Raw genomic sequence first — 19,616 nt, 5'->3', positions numbered from 1 at the left:
TAAGTTACATCGAAATGTAATTTTTATTATTTTTAAAAATTATATTTATTTATGTATTTATGTATTTATGTATTTATTTATTTATATGTTGCCCAGGCTGGAGTGCAGTGGCTTGATCATGGCTCACTGCAGCCTTGACCTCCCGGGCTCAAGTGATTCTCCTACCTCAGCCTCCAGAGTAGCTGGGGCTACAGGCACACACCACCATGCCTGGCTAATTTATTTCTTTTATAGAGATGGATCTCATTATGTTGCCTGGGAGAATTATTCTTATTTTTGTGTACAGAAAACTCAGCAGTGTATGGTTAACCAAGTTTAGCAGCAAGTGTTCCAGCTCTTGCCTTTTCCTGCTTGGCAATGTAAGCCACAGATTTAGGACCCAGGATATTGCCTTCCCAGTGGTGGCAGATCTCATCATATCTGTCGTTGTCATTGGTCGTGATAGCTTCAACAGCTTCATCAAAACTCCTCTGTCTTCCCAGTTAAACTGTGTGAAGGCGACAGTGGTGCAGATCTTCCCATGGACTAGATGTCCCAGTCTTGCCTTCCCCTTGATAAGGCAGTGAGGGACCCATATTTTACAACACTGGGCAGGCAGAAAGACCAGCTTGATGGGATCCTCATCGTGTTCAATCACCACCATTTGAGACTTCTTGTTCTTTACCACGGTGGTGATAGTGTTGAAACTGCTTGAAGGACAGGTGGTCTCTTAATGGGGAGAGCCCCTTTGCTGTCAGCTCTTTTCTCAGCCCAGGCCAACAGTTTCTGCTTCTTCGCTTGCTTTGTCTCTGGATTGCACTTGTGGGCCAGCTTAAGCAGTTGAGTAACTGGCAGTCCGAGGCCTGAGTGAACTGGTTAATGGCAGGAGGAACTTTTGGCCGCTCATGGAGGATAGCCCTTTGCCACTGCAACTGCATGTAGCGGGGCCATTTGACAAAGCAGGTGAGGTCCCTTTTGGGCGGGATATCCTGTCCAGTGCCAAAAGTCTTAGGCCTTTTCTCAAACAGGGACTTCCCACCTTCTTGGCCTCCTGCTTTTTCATGACAGCAGGGGTCGTTGCCACTTTCTTCCCCTTGGCCTCCTTTCCTTTCAGCACCTTAGGCGGTTGGAGGACAGGGTGACAACTGCCTTTTTTAAGAAGCCCTCTCGTGTCTTGGATTTTCTGTCATCATCCTTTCCTGCTCCCTTCATTTCACTGTCCAAAGCGTCTCATATCTCTTTGTTCTTCTCTAAACAGCTTTAAATATTGCTGTTCCTAAGGGATTATTCTCAGGCCCTCTTTATTTCTTTCTCTAAACTCTTTCCCTAGGTTGCCTTGTCTATTATCAAGGCTTTAAACACCATCTTTATGCAGATGTCTTCCAAATTTTTATATCCATCCCTCTGAGCTCCAGACTTACCTAAAAGTTTACTTGACATGTCCAAGTTAAAGCAGCTAAGTCAAAACCCTTGATTTTTTTTTACCCCTACAACTAATTTCTCATCTCTACCAGTCTTCCTTAGCTTAATAAATGTCAGTGCCATCCACCTGGTTTGTTATTAAGAGCCATCTTTCATTCCTCTCTTTTCCTCACCAGCTATATCCGCTGCATCATTGATATGGTTTGGTTGTGTCCCCACCCAAACCTCATCTAGAAATGTAGCTTCCATAATTCCCACGTGTTGTGGGAGGGACTGAGTAGAGGATAATTGAATCATAGGGGAGATTTCCCCCATACTGTTCTTGTGGTAGCGAATGAGTCTCATGAGATTTGATGGTTTTTATAAGGGGTTTCCCCTTCCACTTGGCTCTCATTCTCTCTTGCCTGCTACCATGTAAGATGTGCCTTTGCTCCTCCTTTGCCTTCTGCCATGATTGTGAGGCCTCCCCAGCCATGTTGAACTATGAGTCCATTAAACCTCTTTTTCTTTATAAAATACCCAGTCTCAGGTATTTTTTCACAGCAGTATGAAAATGGACTAATACGATCATCAAGTCCTAAATTCTACTAGCAAAGTACATCTGAAATCCAGCAGCTTTTCTCTGTCTCCATTGCCACCATCCTAATTTATGCCACTGTTTTTTCTCCCCTAGACCTCTGCAATAGCCGCCTTCCTTATTACACCAAATAGGATTATATAAAAAGCAAACGTGTAGTGGTTTAGAGTGAATATGCTGGAGAGATACAACCTAGGTTTGAATCCTGGCTCTGCCTATTACTAAATAGGTGAATTTAAGTAATTTACTTAAGTTTTCTGTGCTGCAATTGCTTCAGTTACAAAATGATGAGAATAATAGCACCTGCCTTAATATTAAGTGTATTTTTTCCATTTGGTTAAATTAGTTTTTTAAATGAGAAGAATTGTGCCTAACATAGAAAACTCTTATTAATATGTAAATAAAATCATGTTATTCAGTGCTTAAAACCCTTTTGTGGCTTCTCATGTACTTGATATAAAATTCAAGCTTCAAATCAGAGCCTCTAGGTCCCATGTGACCTGGCCCTGCCTCCACCCTGACCTGAGCTCTGTTCACTCTCCCTCTCTCATTGTACTCCAGACACACAGGGCTTCTCTCAGCTTCCCAGACATGCTAAGCTCTTTGCTGTCTCAAAGGCTTCTCTCTTCCTATTCCATCTGCCTAGAACCTCCTCCAATTCCTGATCCCTTTGACTATTTCAGATTCAGCCTAAATAACACATCTTGTTAGCAACTTTCTCCGGCCATGTTATTTAAGGTAGGTTGCCTTCTTTTGTACTAGAGCTATTTTGTTTTGTTCATATCACTTACTATGTTATTTAGTAATTTCATTTGTTGTTGTTTTCTGCCATCCTCACCAAGTTCTGTGAATCCAGTGGCATGAATATTGTGCTCATTGTTGGATCACTGGTACCTAACACAGTGCCTTGCACATAAGTGCTCATAAATATTTACTGAATGAATGAAATGAACAATTGCTAGGCCAGTCTTGACTTTCAGAAGAAACTCAAGTATAAGCCAGAATTCAAGCTCTGCAGGATGTACCAAATAATATACCAACAAGTACTGGCCACCTGACTTGCTTTGCTATTCAGTAAAACAAGCAATATGGTGGATAGTTGTCAGCCTAGTAGAGGAGAAGGTTCTGAATATGGAGACAGAAGTCCTGGGCTCTTTGTCCAGGATCAGATACTAACCATCTTTGTGACCTTGAACAGGCTCAACACATCTCAGAAACTCACTCTCTCATTGGAGAACGAAAGTGGTTGAAATAAGCAACCCCTAAGGTTCCCTCCAGCATAACGTTTGTTCTGGATGCAACATTTCTCCATAGAGAAGATAAAATCAGTACATAATTTGGTTCTCATGTTGGAGATAAATGAATTTTAGGAGAATTAAGAAATCATCCACAGATGCTAGGATAGATTCTCCTTAGAGTATTTTAAATACGTGAGAATTATCCATTCGATAATTATTGATCCCTCCATGCTCTCTGGAGTCATGCCCACTGTTACCTTGCCTAAAAGCAGCTCCTCTACTTTTTCTTTGTTTTCACAGCTCACAATTTAAGCAATATTTCACTACACACACACACACAGACACACAAAGACAGATATACACACGTGTATGCAGTCATACAAACACACATTTTCTTTAACTCTAAGCTTTTATTTTTGCCTTGTTTCCTAGAAAATCCTCTCTTCTATCAATTTATTAAGAAAAATATCCACAGTCCTGTTAGATAAGGATTATTGGGTTATAATTTTACCAAGAATGGGAAGGCACATTTTCCAAAGGCACATTTTCCACAACTTCTGTCCCACTCATCTCCAAAGCACTTGAGTGTGCCCAGGGCCCTGCTAACAACTTCTATAAAAGTCTCTATCCACTTCTTCCTCTCTCATGCATTCAAACACTTTTTCACATTTTAAAAACAATTTTAAAATAAGTTTGACTTAGCTAGTAATTCGCATTATTATTATGATATTAAAGTTAATATTCAAATGATATAATTTTTATATATTTTATAATGTGATTATACAGTGTTTTAGTTACATTTGGGGATAATGGGCTCTCTTAGGTTTGGTAAGCCTCCATCCACCATTTCTTATTGTCCAAATTCTACCCGTTCTTCCAGAACCAACTCACGTGCTGCCTCCACCATAAACCTTGCTTTATTTCTTTGTCAGGAAGTAATCTACCCTTCCTTTGAACTCCTGTAGCACTTTATTCATTCATTTGTTTATCTATCCATTTATTCATTCACTCATTCACTATTCATTACTATCTCATTACATAGTAGATAGTAAATATCTACTATGTGTAAATAAAAATCTGTTCTCTTGTGGAGTTTATAATTTAATGGAGGAGACAGACAAAAATGTGTACATATTATGTTAGATAGTGATATGTTAGATGGTGATATGTTTCATGAAAACATAAGGCAGGATTATTATTTTCATGGAAAATAAGGCAGGATAAGGTTATAGACAGTTTTGACATAAGGGGGTAGCCTCAAGGAGACATGTTCTTTAATCAGAGACCTGTCAGGAGTGAGGGAGTAGGCTGGAAGATGGGTACAGGGGAAGAAAATTTTAAGTGGAAGGCCAGTATTTTAGTCTATTGGGGCTACTATAACAAAATACTTTAGACTAGGTAACTTAAAAGCAACAGAAATTTCTCACAGTTCTAGATGCTGGGAAGTTCAAGAAAACATCGGCAGATTCAATGTCCAGTGAGGGCCTCCTTTCTCGTTCATAGGTGACTCCTTTTCTCTGTGCCCTCACACGGTAGAAAGGATGAGGTAGTTCTCTGAGGCCTCTTTCATAAAGGCACTAATCCCATTCATGGGGACTCAACCCTCATGACCTAACCACTTCATAAAGGCCCCACCTCTTTTTTAATTAAAAAAAAATTTTTTTATTATACTTTCAGTTCTGGGGTACATGTGCAGAATGTGCAGTTTTGTTACATAGGTCTACACATGCCATGGTGGTTTGCTGCACCCATCGACCCGTCACCTACATTAGGTATTTCTCCTAATGCTATCCCTTCCTTAGACCCCCACCCCACAACAGGCTCTGGTGTGTGATGTTCCCCTCCCTGTGTCCATGTGTTCTCATTGTTCAACTCCTACTTATGAGTGAGAACATGCAGTGTTTGGTTTTCTATTCTTGTGTTAGCTTGCTGAGAATGATGGTTTCCAGCCTCATCCATGTTCCTGCAAAGCATATAAACTCACCTTTTTTTATGAAGGCCTCACCTCTTAATACTATTGCATTGGGGATTCAGTTTGACCATATGAATTTTGGGGGAATATAAACACACATACCATAGCATCTCATCTGTAGGCCCCTAAAATTTTATCATTTTCCCATAAAAAATACATTCATTCCATCCCAATATCTCCCCAAATCTTAATTCATTCCAGCATCAACAGTTCAAGTCCAAAGTCTCATCCAAATATCATTTAAATCAGATATGGGTGAGACTCAAATGTGTGATTCATCCTAAGGCAAATCTCCTCCAGCTATGAGCTTTAGAATCAAACAAGTTAGGTGCTTTCAAAATATAATGGTATGACAGGCCTAGGACAGACATTCCCATTGCAAAAGGAAAAAATAGGAAATAAAATCGATAATAGGTCCTGAGCAAGTCTAAAACTGAAGAGGGCAAATGTTATATCTTAAGACTTCAAAATAATCTTCTTTGACTGGAATTCCCATCTTCCAGACACACTGGCTGGGGTTGGGTCCTCAAATCTCCAGTAGCACCCATAGCTTTGCTGGGTACAGGCCATGCTGCAGTTGTCATGGGTAGAAGTCTGGTGCCTTTGGTTCTCTTAGGCTGGAGTTTCATGCTGGTGGCTTTAACAGTCTATGGTGTTGGAGGTTGTCCTGCCCCCAGTAGGCATTGCCCTAATAGGGGCTATCAGTAATGACCCACTCCTGTGGCAGGCCATTCTGTGCCTGGGCCTTGCTGCTGTCTGGGACAACCTTCCAAACCTAGGGAGGCAGGCATATCTCCACAGCTCGTGTACTTTGCACACTGCACTTTGTGCTGGGGTTGGCACAGCATGGATGCTACCAAGGTTTATCACCTGCCCTCCAGAAAGGTGGCTATTGTAACCTGCACTACAGCTGGGCCACTGGAGCCATATCTGGGGCAGCTGAGGAGCACTGCACCAGAATGCAGGGAGCAGAGACTTGAGTGATGTCTTGCAGGCACCCAAGGCCACACTTGGCATTATTGTGTCCTCCAGGCCTTCGCACTCTGAACTGTGATGGAAGGGACAAATGAATAGTTTCTAAAATGCCTTTGGGGTTATTCTTCCATTGTCTTGTAGAATAGCACCTGGCTTCCACTGACAATTACTCATCTCCTTTTCAAAGGGTCACTTGACCATACCCTTGACATCCTCCTTTTTCTTTCTTTACAATATGCCTAGGCTGAGAATTTTCCAAATCTTTAAGACCTGCTTCTTATTTTATTATAAATTCTGTCTTTAAATAATTTTTCTTTTCATGCCCTTTACTGTAAGCCATGTCAAGAGAAACTGTGCAGGTTCTTCAACATTTTGCTTAGATATTTCTTTAGCCAAATATCCAATTTCCTTTTTTGCAAGTTTTATCTTCCATAAAACACTAGAACATGAACACAATTCAGCCAAGTTCTTTGCCACTTTATAACAAGGATGGCCTTTCCTACCATTTCCAATAGCAGGTTCTTCATTTACATCTGAAATGTCGTCAGAGTGGCCTTTACTGAATCTCCATGTTTCTAACAACATTCTGTTTATGACCACTTATTTACTATTTAAGAAGACTGAGGCTTTCTCTACAGAACTTTTCTTTTTCTGAGTCCTCACCTGAATCACCCTTAATGTTTAGTTCACGGCAATGTAGGCTTTTTCTACCATGCACCTCCGAACTTTTCATCCTCTACCCTATTCTAAATCTACTTTGACATTTTTAGGTATTTGTTATAGCAACACCCTGCTCTTAGTACCAATTTCTGTCTTAGTCCATTTGGGCTGCTGTAATAAAATATCTTACACTGGGTAACAAATAAAAGAAATTTATTTTGCACAGTTCTGGAGGTGGAAAAGTTCAAGATCAAGGCACTAGCAGATTCTGTGTCTGGGCCTGCTTTCTGGTTTGTATATGGTATTTTCTCATTTCATTCTCACAAGGTGGAGGGGTTCAAACAAGTTCTTTTGGGCTTTTTTCATCAGGACACTAATCCCTCTAAAGGCCTCACCTCATAATACTATTGCAACAAGGATCGGGTTTCAACATACGAATTTTTGTGGGACACAAACATTCAGACCATAGCAGCTAGTGTGTTTGGAGAGGAGTGTCTGAGAGGGAGTCTGATAGGAGATGAAAGCAAATATGTAATGTAATGGTGGGATGGGGATAGGGTGCCAATTCTATAGTTAATTAAGGATTTTGATTTTTACTCTGAGTGAGATGGGAGACCATTACAAGGTTTTGAGCAGAGAAATAACACTATCTGAATTATGCTTCAAAAGAATTGTTCTGGCTGCTGGGTGGCAAATAGGCTATAGTGGGTGAGGGATGGAAGCAAATAATTGTCCATAGGCTAAGGCCATGGTAGTTATGGTGGAAATGATGAGACATAGTTTTATTTTGCAAATGTTTTGAAGGTAGAGCTGGCAGGAGATCATGCTAAGATGTGGGGGATGAAAGAAAGATCAGGAAGATGGGAGAGGGAGCAAGTTTGGAGAAGATTAGAAGTTCAGATTTGGATGTGTTATGTTTGAAAGATCTATATGACTTTTGGGAATAATTGTGGAATGAACGGTTGTATTTATGAGACTGGAGTTCACTGGAGAGATCCACGTTTAAGATGTAAATTTGGAAGTCATCTGCATATAGGTGGTGTTTAAAGGCCTGAAAAATGTAAGAGCTTACAAAGGAATGGTGCGTTTACCTGTGCCTCTTTTAAACATGTTTTCTATAATTTATTATTAGTTCTAAGTTTTCTCTTACCCATTACTGGGTTAATTTCCTTGAAGGTAGACTCTGTGCCTTAACTCTCACAGGGCCTAGCCCAGAACCTAGCTGTAAGTAGGATCTTAAGAAATTATTTTAGCTTGAGTCAATAAAACAACTTACTAACAGTGCAAGACACTGTGATTATGAGTTAAAATTGTGGTACAGTTAATGCTAGAAGATTTCAGCAAATGATGTGCTCAGTGTGGTTTGGAAGGCATTTTCCAGAACATTGATACTAAGAGGGGAAATAAGGAAAGGGAATGATCAGAATAGGGGAAGAAGAGGAGAAAAGCCTATGGAATTGGGAGAGCTGGATAATAGGAGTTGTTTTGGTTCTATGAAGGCTATTACAATTGAAAAAGACATGCCAAACCCTGGTTTTCTTTTCTTTTCTTTCTTTCTTTTTTTTTTGAGACGCAGTCTCGCTCTGTTGCCCAGGCTGGAGTGCAGTGGCATGATCTCGGCTCACTGCAAGCTCCGCCTCCCAGATTCATGCCATTCTCCTGCCTCAGCCTCCTGAGTAGCTGGGACTACAGGTGCCCGCCACCACGTCTGGCTATTTTTTTTGTATTTTTTAGTAGAGACGGGGTTTCACCATGTTAGCCAGGATGATCTCAATCTCCTGACCTCGTGATCTGCCTGTCTCGGCCTCCCAACATGCTGGGATTACAGGCTTGAGCCACCATGCCTGGCCCAAACCCTGGTTTTCTATACTTTATTATTAGTTATAAGTTTCCTTTTAGAACTGAAAAAGATGCCAAACCATTGACTGGATAGGGTATAAATAATTAGAGGATGGTTGAAGAAGAGGGTGACTTACAACAGCAATTCTCAAACTTGAGCCTGCCTGGAGGGCTTGTTAATACACAGATTCCTGGGCCTTCACTTCTGAAATTCCTGATTTGATTGGTCTGGGGCAGGGTCAAGAATCTGCATTCCTAAAAAAATTTGTAGGTGCTGTTGTTTCTGCTACTTCCAGATCTATACTTTCAGAACCACAGGCTTAGAAAGGGGACAACCTTTATAAAATAAATTTGTAAAATGTACTTTGTATGAATATATGTCACAAAATCATGCTCTGATTTGTTAAACTCTTTTCTAGAAATTTTGGAGTTTCAAGTTCTTATTCCAATCTTGCAGACTGAAACATTTTTTCAACAACTCAACCTTCTTGCCAGCCTTACTCAGAACCACCATCAACTCCCACCAGACTTTTCCTCAGGTCTCTGGAACAAAACATGGCATACCTGATGGCAATATGCACCATGTGACTTGAGGGTTCACTGAATTACAGGGCTTGAAGAGAGGGCAGATATTATTTAGTTGTTTTCCTTTACATAACGTTTTAAAATCTACTAACCACTTATTGAGGTCATGGTATATTTCCATTGCTAAACTAGATGCCCATGACATAATAATTATAATATTAATGATGTCATTTAATATTTATTGAGAGCTTCCTATGTTCTATCCACTGATCCTAGTGCTTCCCATGTGTTAACCATATCACCAGCTATAACACCACTATGTGGTATTATAGTACTCTTATTTCTATTTTATAGATTAGGGGTTGGCAAACCATGGCCTTTGGCTTGTGTTTTTAAGATTCATGAGCTAAGAATGGTTTTACATTTTCAAAAGTTTAGAGAAAGAGAGAGAGAAAGAGAGCAAGAAAGAGAAAGCAGAATATGCTATAGAAACTAGAGTTTGCAAAACCTAAAATATTATCTGGCCCTGTACAAGAACAATTTGCTGACACCTGTTATAGATGATGCAACTCAGCCAAAAGGAGGCTCAAATGGTGGAGCCATTAGAACCCAGGTACTCTGTATCTGGGAAAGACAAACTCTGCTTTTGAGTTGGTGATTAAGGCAGTGCTGGGACTTCATGCCAAGACTTTCAGTTCAGAGTTACTTCTGATACACCCCAGGATGTTCTTGATACTCTTTCCCACTCCCTCCAGAATAGACCTTAGAAATAATCAGTTTTGAACATGTTAAATGCTTGATTTTCTTCTCCTACTTGCCCAGTGTAAAGTTATCTGGTGAGAAGAACTACAAGACAGCTCAATTCAGTTTTGGATACGTTCAATGGTTAGACATTTGTCATCAAACATCTGGAAAGTGATGTCTTTCATCTCTACCTCATCTTATCTTCTTGCAAATTTGGGGCTAGTACAAATAAGAAATCTAGCTCTGTCACCTGAGTAGTCTGAAAGCTATTTCCATAATGATACATTGTGTTTTCTTTTACCTTTTTTAGTTCTTATACTGTGCTACCAGGTGACTCCGTAATGGTTGTAGTTTTCATTTCATAGGTTAAAATTATTTTTTACAATAGGCTGAAAACTTTTAATAGAATGGATGATATGCCTTGGGGAGTTCCAAAGCAGGTATTGGGGGTACAGAGATAATTAAGATAGTGCCCCAGGCATTATCAAGCTGACATAAGGAAAAAAGAGTTCCTGCACCAAAAAGGCAAGCTCCTCATGCACCCCGAAGATAATCCAACTAAGCTGTATGTCCCAGCCCATTCCTCACATCTAGGATTACATTAATCAGTATCCTTACTCATTGCTCAGGGCAATGTCATTTCACTTAAGCTGAGAAAACAATGCAGCCACCAATGACTAATTAGTCTAGATACTTATTTTAGATATGGATAGCCAAAAAGAGAAGAAACCAGCAGCATGCAAACCAAGTCCTAAAATGAAAAAAAAAATTCTGAAGAAACAGAGTTATACAGGAAATTGAAGAGAATTTTATTAAATTTCTAATCAAGTACTTCCAGAAAGATTTGAGAAGATTTTAAACACATAAAATAAGAATAGGTTGCTATGAAAAAGAAGCAATTATGGAACTCTAAAGTGCTTTAGAAAATTTAAAACTTGATTTTCAAAATATTCACACTCCTCAATGAAACGTTGAATGAGATAGCTGACAATTGAGTTAGCAATGGAGAACAAGTCTGTCCAGGAGGAATACAATGCAAGTCACATATGTAAAAATTTTTAAGTTTTCTGGTAGCTACATTAAAAAATGAGTAAAAAGGGGGACCTGGGCAAGATGGCCAAACAGGAACAGCTCCAGTCTGCAGCTCCCAGTAAGATCAATGCAGAAGGAGGGTGATTTCTGCATTTCTAACTGAGGTACCTGGCTCATCTCACTGGGACTGGTTAGACATTGGGTGCAGCCCACAGACAGTGAGCAGAAGCAGGGTGGGGAGTTTTCTCACCCAGGAAGCACAAGAGGTCAGGGAACTATCCCCCCAGGCAAGGGAAGCCGTGAGGGACTGTGTGATAAGGAATGTTGCATTCCAGCCCAGATACTACGCTGTTCCCATGGTCTTCACAACCTGCAGACCAGAAGATTCCCTTGGGTGCCTACACCACCAGGGCCCTGGGTTTCAAGCACAAAACTGGGGGACCATTTGGGTAGACACTGAGCTAGCTGCAGGAGTTTTATTTCATACCCAGGTGGTGCCTGGAATGCCAGCGAGACAGGACCATTTACTTCCCTGAAAAGAGGGCTGAAGCCAGGGAGTCAAGTGGTCTAGCTCAGCAGATCCCACCCCCATGGAGCCCAGCAAGCTAAGATCCATTGGCTTGAAATTCTTGCTGCCACCACAGCAGTCTGAAGTTCACCTGGGATGCTTGAGCTTGGTGGGAGGAGGGGTGTCTGCCATTACTGAGGCTTGAGTAAGCAGTTTTGCCCCTCACAGTGTAAACAAAGCTGCCTGGAAGTTCGAACAGGGTAGAGCCCATCACAGCTCAGCAAAGCCACTGTAGACAGACTGCCTGTCTAGATTCCTCCTCTCTGGGCAGGGGAAGTCAGCAGCCCAAGTCAGGGGCTTATAGATAAGACTCCCATCTCCCTGGGACAGAGCACTTGGGGGAAGGAGCAGCTATGGGCCCAGTTTTAGCAGACTTAAACATTCCTGCCTGTTGGCTCTGAAGAGAGCAGCAGATCTCCCAGCACAGTGCTTGAGCTCTGCTAAGGGACAGACTGCCTCCTCAAGTGGATTCCTGACCCCCATGCCTACTGACTGGGAGACACCCCCAGCAGGGGTCAACAGACACCTCATAGAGAAGAGCTACAGCTGGCATCCAGAAGGTGCCCCTCTGAGACAAAGCTTCCAGAGGAAGGAACAGGTGTCCATTTTTGCTTTTCTGCAGCCTCTGCTGCTGATACCCAGGCAAACAGGGTCTGGAGTGGACCTCCAGCAAACTCCAGAAGACCTGCAGCAGAGGGACCTGACTGTTAGAAGGAAAACTAACAAACAGAAAGGAATAGCATCAACATCAACAAAAAGGACATCACTCAAAAACCCCATCTGAAGGTCACCAACATCAAAGACCAAAGGCAGATAAATCCATGAAGTTGACAAAAAATCAGCGCAAAAATGCTGAAAATTCCAAAAACCAGAATGCTTCTTCTCCTCCAAAGGATCACAACCCTGGGGGAGGAGCCAAGATGGCCGAATAGGAACAGCTCTGGTCTACAGCTCCCAGCGTGAGCGACGCAGAAGACGGGTGATTTCTGCATTTCCATCTGAGGTACCGTGTTCATCTCACTAGGGAGTGCCAGACAGTGGGCGCAGGTCAGTGGGTGAGTGCACCATGCGCCAGCCAGAGCAGGGGCGAGGCATTGCCTCACTCAGGAAGTGCAAGGGGTCAGGGAGTTCCCTTTCCAGGGGTGACAGACGGCACCTGGAAAATTGGGCCACTCCCACCCGAATACTGTGCTTTTGCGACGGGCTTAGGAAATGGTGCCCCAGGAGAGTATAGCCGGCACCTGGCTCAGAGGGTCCTACGCCCACGGAGTCTCGCTGATTGCTAGCACAGCAGTCTGAGATCAAACAGCAAGGCAGCAGCGAGGCTGGGGGAGGGGCGCCCGCCATTGCCCAGGCTCGCTTAGGTAAACAAAGCAGCTGGAAGCTCGAACTGGGTGGAGCCCACCACAGCTCAAGGTGGCCTGCCTGCCTTTGTAGGCTCCACCTCTCGGGGGCAGGGCACAGACAAACAAAAAGACAGCAGTAACCTCTGCAGACTTAAATGTCCCTGTCTGACAGCTTTGAGGAGAGCAGTGGTTTTCCCAGCACGCAGCTGGAGATCTGAGAATGGGCTGACCGCCTCCTCAAGTGGGTCCCTGACCCCTAAACCCCGAGCAGCCTAACTGGGAGGCACCCCCCAGCAGGGGCAGACTGACACCTCACACGGCTGGCCAGGTACTCCAACAGACCTGCAGCTGAGGGTCCTGTCTGTTAGAAGGAAAACTAACAGAAAGGACATCCACACCAAAAACCCATCTGTACATCACCATCATCAAAGACCAAAAGTAGATAAAACCACAAAGATGGGGAAAAAACAGAGCAGAAAAACTGGAAACTCTAAAAAGCAGAGTACCTCTCCTCCTCCAAAGGAATGCAGTTCCTCACCAGCAATGGAACAAAGCTGGACGGAGAATGACTTTGACGAGCTGAGAGAAGAGGGCTTCAGACGATCAAATTACTCCGAGCTACGGGAGGATATTCAAACCAAAGGCAAAGAAGTTGAAAACTTTGAAAAAAATTTAGAAGAATGTATAACTAGAATAACCAATACAGAGAAGTGCTTAAAGGAGCTGATGGAGCTGAAAACCAAGGCTCGAGAACTACGTGAAGAATGCAGAAGCCTCAGGAGCCGATGCGATCAAATGGAAGAAAGGGTATCAGCCCTGGAAGATGAAGTGAATGAAATGAAGTGAGAAGGGAAGTTTAGAGAAAAAAGAATAAAAAGAAACGAGCAAAGCCTCCAAGAAATGTGGGACTATGTGAAAAGACCAAATCTACGTCTGATTGGTGGACCTGAAAGTGACGGGGAGAATGGAAACAAGTTGGAAAACACTCTGCAGGATATTATCTAGGAGAACTTCCCCAATCTAGCAAGGCAGGCCAACATTCAGATTCAGGAAATACAGAGAACGCCACAAAGATACTCCTCGAGAAGAGCAACTCCAAGACACATAATTGTCAGATTCACCAAAGTTGAAATGAAGGAAAAAATGTTAAGGGCAGCCAGAGAGAAAGGTCGGGTTACCATCAAAGGGAAGCCCATCAGACTAACAGCGGATCTCTTGGCAGAAACCCTACAAGCCAGAAGAGAGTGGGGGCCAATATTCAACATTCTTAAAGAAAAGAATTTTCAACCCAGAATTTCATATCCAGCCAAACTAAGCTTCATAAGTGAAGGAGAAATAAAATACTTTACAGACAAGCAAATGCTGAGAGATTTTGTCACCACCAGGCCTGCCCTAAAAGAGCTCCTGAAGGAAGTGCTAAACATGGAAAGGCACAACCGGTACCAGCCACTGCAAAATTATACCGAAATGTAAAGACCATCGAGACTAGGAAGAGACTGCATCAACTAACGAGCAAAATAACCAGCTAACATCATAATGACAGGATCAGATTCACACATAACAATATTAACTTTAAATGTAAATGGACTAAATGCTCCAATTAAAAGACACAGACTGGCAAATTGGATAAAGCCTCAAGACCCATCAGTGTGCTGTATTCAGGAAACCCATCTCACGTCCAGAGACACACATAGGCTCAAAATAAAAGGATGGAGGAAGATCTACCAAGCAAATGGAAAACAAAAAAAGGTAGGGGTTGCAATCCTAGTCTCTGATAAAACAGACTTTAAACCAACAAAGATCAAAAGAGACAAAGAAGGCCATTACATAATGGTAAAGGGATTAATTCAACAAGAAGAGCTAACTATCCTAAATATATATGCACCCAATACAGGAGCACCCAGATTCATAAAGCAAGTCCTGAGTGACCTACAAAGAGACTTAGACTCCCACACATTAATAATGGGAGACTTTAACACCCCACTGTCAACACTAGACAGATCAATGAAACAGAAAATCAACAAGGATACCCAGGAATTGAACTCAGCTCTGCACCAAGCAGACCTAATAGACATCTACAAAACTCTCCACCCCAAATCAACAGAATATACATTTTTTTCAGCACCACACCACACCTATTCCAAAATTGACCATATACTTGGAAGTAAAGCTCTCCTCAATAAATGTAAAAGAACAGAAATTATAACAAACTATCTCTCAGATCACAGTGCAATCAAGCTAGAACTCAGGATTAAGAATCTCACTCAGAATTGCTCAACTACATAGAAACTGAACAACCTGCTCCTGAATGACTACTGGGTACATAACGAAATGAAGGCAGAAATAAAGATGTTCTTTGAAACCAACGAGAACCAAGACACAACATACCAGAATCTCTGGGATGCATTCAAAGCAGTGTGTAGAGGGAAATTTATAGCACTAAATGCCCATAAGAGAAAGCAGGAAAGATCCAAAATTGACACCCTAACATCACAATTAAAAGAACTAGAAAAGCAAGAGCAAACACATTCAAAAGCTAGCAGAAGGCAAGAAATAACTAAAATCAGAGCAGAACTGAAGGAAATAGAGACACAAAAAACCCTTCAAAAAATAAATGAATCCAGGAGCTGGTTTTTTGAAAGGATCAACAAAATTGATAGACTGCTAGCAAGATTAATAAAGAAAAAAAGAGAGAAGAATCAACTAGATGCAATAAACAATGATAAAGGGGATATCACCACCGATCCCACAGAAATACAAACTACCATCAGAGAATATTACAAACACCTCTACGCAAATAAACTAGAAAATCTAGAAGAAATGGATAAATTCCTCAACACATACACCCTCCCAAGACTAAACCAGGAAGAAGTTGAATCTCTGAATAGACCAATAACAGGAGCTGAAATTGTGGCAATAATCAATAGCTTACCAACCAAAAAAAGTCCAGGACCAGATGGGTTCACAGCCGAATTCTACCAGAGGTACAAGGAGGAGCTGGTACCATTCCTTCTGAAACTATTCCAATCAATAGAAAAAGAGGGAATCCTCCCTAACTCATTTTATGAGGCCAGCATCATCCTGATACCAAAGCCTGGCAGAGACACAACAAAAAAGAGAATTTTAGACCAATATCCTTGATGAACATTGATGCAAAAATCCTCAATAAAATACTGGCAAACAGAATCCAGCAGCACATCAAAAAGCTTATCCACCATGATCAAGTGGGCTTCATCCCAGGGATGCAAGGCTGGTTCAATATACGCAAATCAATAAATGTAATCCAGCATATAAACAGAACCAAAGTCAAAAACCACATGATTATCTCAATAGATGCAGAAAAGGCCTTTGACAAAATTCAACAACCCTTCATGCTAAAAACTCTCAATAAATTAGGTATTGATGGGTCGTATCCCAAAATAATAAGAGCTATTTATGACAAACCCACAGCCAATATCATACTGAATGGGCAAAAACTGGAAGCATTCCCTTTGAAAACTGGCACAAGACAGGGATGCCCTCTCTCACCACTCCTATTCAACATAGTGTTGGAAGTTCTGGCCAGGGCAATTAGGCAAGAGAAGGAAATAAAGTGTATTCAATTAGGAAAAGAGGAAGTCAAATTGTCCCTGTTTGCAGATGACATGATAGTATATCTAGAAAACCCCATTGTCTCAGCCCAAAATCTCCTTAAGCTGATAAGCAACTTCAGCAAAGTCTCAGGATACAAAATCAATGTACAAAAATCACAAGCATTCTTATACATCAATAACAAACAAACAGAGAGCCAAATCATGAGTGAACTCTCATTCACAATTGCTTCAAAGAGAATAAAATACCTAGGAATCCAACTTACAAGGGATGTGAAGGACCTCTTCAAGGAGAACTACAAACCACTGCTCAAGGAAATAAAAGAGGATACAAACAAATGGAAGAACATTCCATGCTCATGGGTAGGAAGAATCAATATCATGAAAATGGCCAGCCTTCCCAAGGTAATTTACAGATTCAATGCCATCCCCATCAAGTTACCAATGACTTTCTTCACAGAATTGGAAAAAACTACTTTAAAGTTCATATGGAACCAAAAAAGAGCCCGCATCACCAAGTCAATCCTAAGCCAAAAGAACAAAGCTGGAGGCATCACACTACCTGACTTCAAACTATACTACAAGGCTACAGTAACCAAAACAGCATGGTACTGGTACCAAAACAGAGATATAGATCAATGGAACAGACAGAGCCATCAGAAATAATGCCACATATCTACAACTATCTGATCTTTGACAAACCTGACAAAACAAGCAATGGGGAAAGGATTCCCTATTTAATAAATGGTGCTGGGAAAACTGGCTAGCCATATGTAGAAAGCTGAAACTGGATCCCTTCCTTACACCTTATACAAAAATCAATTCAAGATGGATTAAAGACTTAAATGTTAGACCTAAAACCATAAAAACCCTAGAAGAAAACCTAGGCAATACCATTCAGGACATAGGCATGGGCAAGGACTTCATGTCTAAAACACCAAAAGCAATGGCAACAAAAACCAAAATTGACAAATGGTATCTAATTAAACTAAAGAGCTTCTGCACAACAAAGGAAACTACCATCAGAGTGAACAGGCAACCTACAAAATGGGAGAAAATTTTCGCAACCTACTCGTCTGACAAAGGGCTAATATCCAGAATCTACAATGAACCCCAACAAATTTACAAGAAAAAAACAAACAACCCCATCAAAAAGTGGGTGAAGGACATGAACAGACACTTCTCAAAAGAAGACATTTATGCAGCCAAAAAACACATGAAAAAATGCTCACCATCACTGGCCATCAGAGAAATGCAAATCAAAACCACAATGAGATACCATCTCACACCAGTTAGAATGGCAATCATTAAAAAGTCAGGAAACAACAGGTGCTGGAGAGGATGTGGAGAAATAGGAACACTTTTACACTGTTGGTGGGACTGTAAACTAGTTCAACCCTTGTGGAAGTCAGTGTGGCGATTCCTCAGGGATATAGATCTAGAAATTCCATTTGACCCAGCCATCCCATTACTGGGTATATACCCAAAGGATTATAAATCATGCTGCTATAAAGACACATGCACATGTATGCTTATTGCGGCATTAGTCACAATAGCAAAGACTTGGAACCAACCCAAATGTCCAACAATGATAGACTGGATTAAGAAAATGTGGCACATATACACCATGGAATACTATGCAGCCATAAAAAATGATGAGTTCACGTCCTTTGTAGGGACATGGATGAAATTGGAAATCATCATTCTCAGTAAACTATCACAAGAACAAAAAACCAAACACCGCATATTCTCACTCATAGGTGGGAACTGAACAATGAGAACACATGGACACAGGAAGGGGAACATCACACTCTGGGGACTGTTGTGGGGTGGGGGGAGGGGGGGAGGGATAGCATTGGGAGATATACCTAATGCTAGATGACGAGTTGGTGGGTGCAGCACACCAGCATGGCACATGTATACATATGTAACTTACCTGCACGTTGCGCACATGTACCATAGAGCCTAAAGTATAATAATGATAATAATAATAATAAAAAAAAGAAAAAAAAGAAAGATAAAAAAAAAAAAAAAAAGGATCACAACCCCTTGCCAGCAAGTGAACAAAACTGGACGGAGAATGAGTTTGACAAATTGACAGAAGTAGGCTTCAGAAGGTGGGCAATAACAAACCCCACCGAGCTAAAGGAGTATGTTCTAACCCAATGTAAGGAAGCTAAGAACCTTGAAAAAAGGTTAGAGGAATTGCTAACTAGAATAACCAGTTTAGAGAAGAACATAAATGGCATGTGGAGCTGAAAAACACAGCACGAGAACTTCGTGAAGCATACACAAGTATTAATAGCCAAACCGATCAAGCAGAAGAAAGAATATCACAGATTGAAGATCAACTTAATGAAATAAAGTGTGAAGACAAGATTAGAGAAAAAAGAATGAAAAGGAATGAACAAAGCCGCCAAAAAATATAGGACTATGTGAAAAGACCAAATGTATGTTTGATTGGTGTACCACCAGCACTAGGACTGGGCTGGGTCAGATCTGAAGCCAGCACAGCAAAGGCCCGTCCCTTCAGGGTGGTGAGTTCTCCCAGGCCCCAGGTGTGTCCAGAGATACTATCTGGTGGCCAGGGATTAGAATTAAAAAAAAATAGCATTTTACCCAATATTCTGTTTTACCGTGGCTAAGTTGACATTCAAACCACAGTGCGATGTCCTTTCTGCTTTTGCCTTTCCTTTCCACAGGCAGAGTAGCCTGTCCCTGCGGCAACCATCACCACTGGTCCATGGAAGGTTCTGTCGGACCAGTGCTGATGTTTGTTTAAAGTCCATTGTCTCTTCTGTCAGCTTGTAGTACATGGAGCCAGGCCTGGGACTCACCCTTCTGGTCCAAGGCAGGTCTAGAAATGCTGACCAAGAGCCTAGGTCTCAACTTGGGGGCCCCAAGTGCCTGCTTGTTTGCTCTACCTTACTGTGGCCGAGATGGTACTCTATTTTTGGTTCTTGTGATAGTGCTTTTCTATGTGCAGATAGTTGTTAAAATTTGGTGTTCCAGTGGGGGATGAATGGTGTAGGCTTCTATTCCATCATCTTTCTTTGCCCCCCTTATTTTCTTTTTTATTTCTTCTTTGACCCCAGTGGTGTTCAAGATGTGTGTTTGTTTGATTTCCACATATTTGTGAAATTTTCAGG

At 41.5% G+C, this 19,616-nt stretch overlaps 1 pseudogene; it reads right to left on the bottom strand.

Annotated features, from left to right (window-relative positions):
* Positions 1–305: 305 nt before the first annotated feature.
* On the bottom strand, positions 306–19,283 carry LOC112132575 (large ribosomal subunit protein eL8-like; annotated as a pseudogene).
* Between the last annotated feature and the right edge of the window lie 333 nt (positions 19,284–19,616).

This window comes from Pongo abelii, chromosome 1 (assembly GCF_028885655.2).
Source record: "Pongo abelii isolate AG06213 chromosome 1, NHGRI_mPonAbe1-v2.0_pri, whole genome shotgun sequence".
NCBI classification, from domain to species: Eukaryota; Metazoa; Chordata; class Mammalia; order Primates; family Hominidae; genus Pongo; species Pongo abelii.
This window is presented reverse-complemented; position numbering and strand designations above follow the sequence as displayed.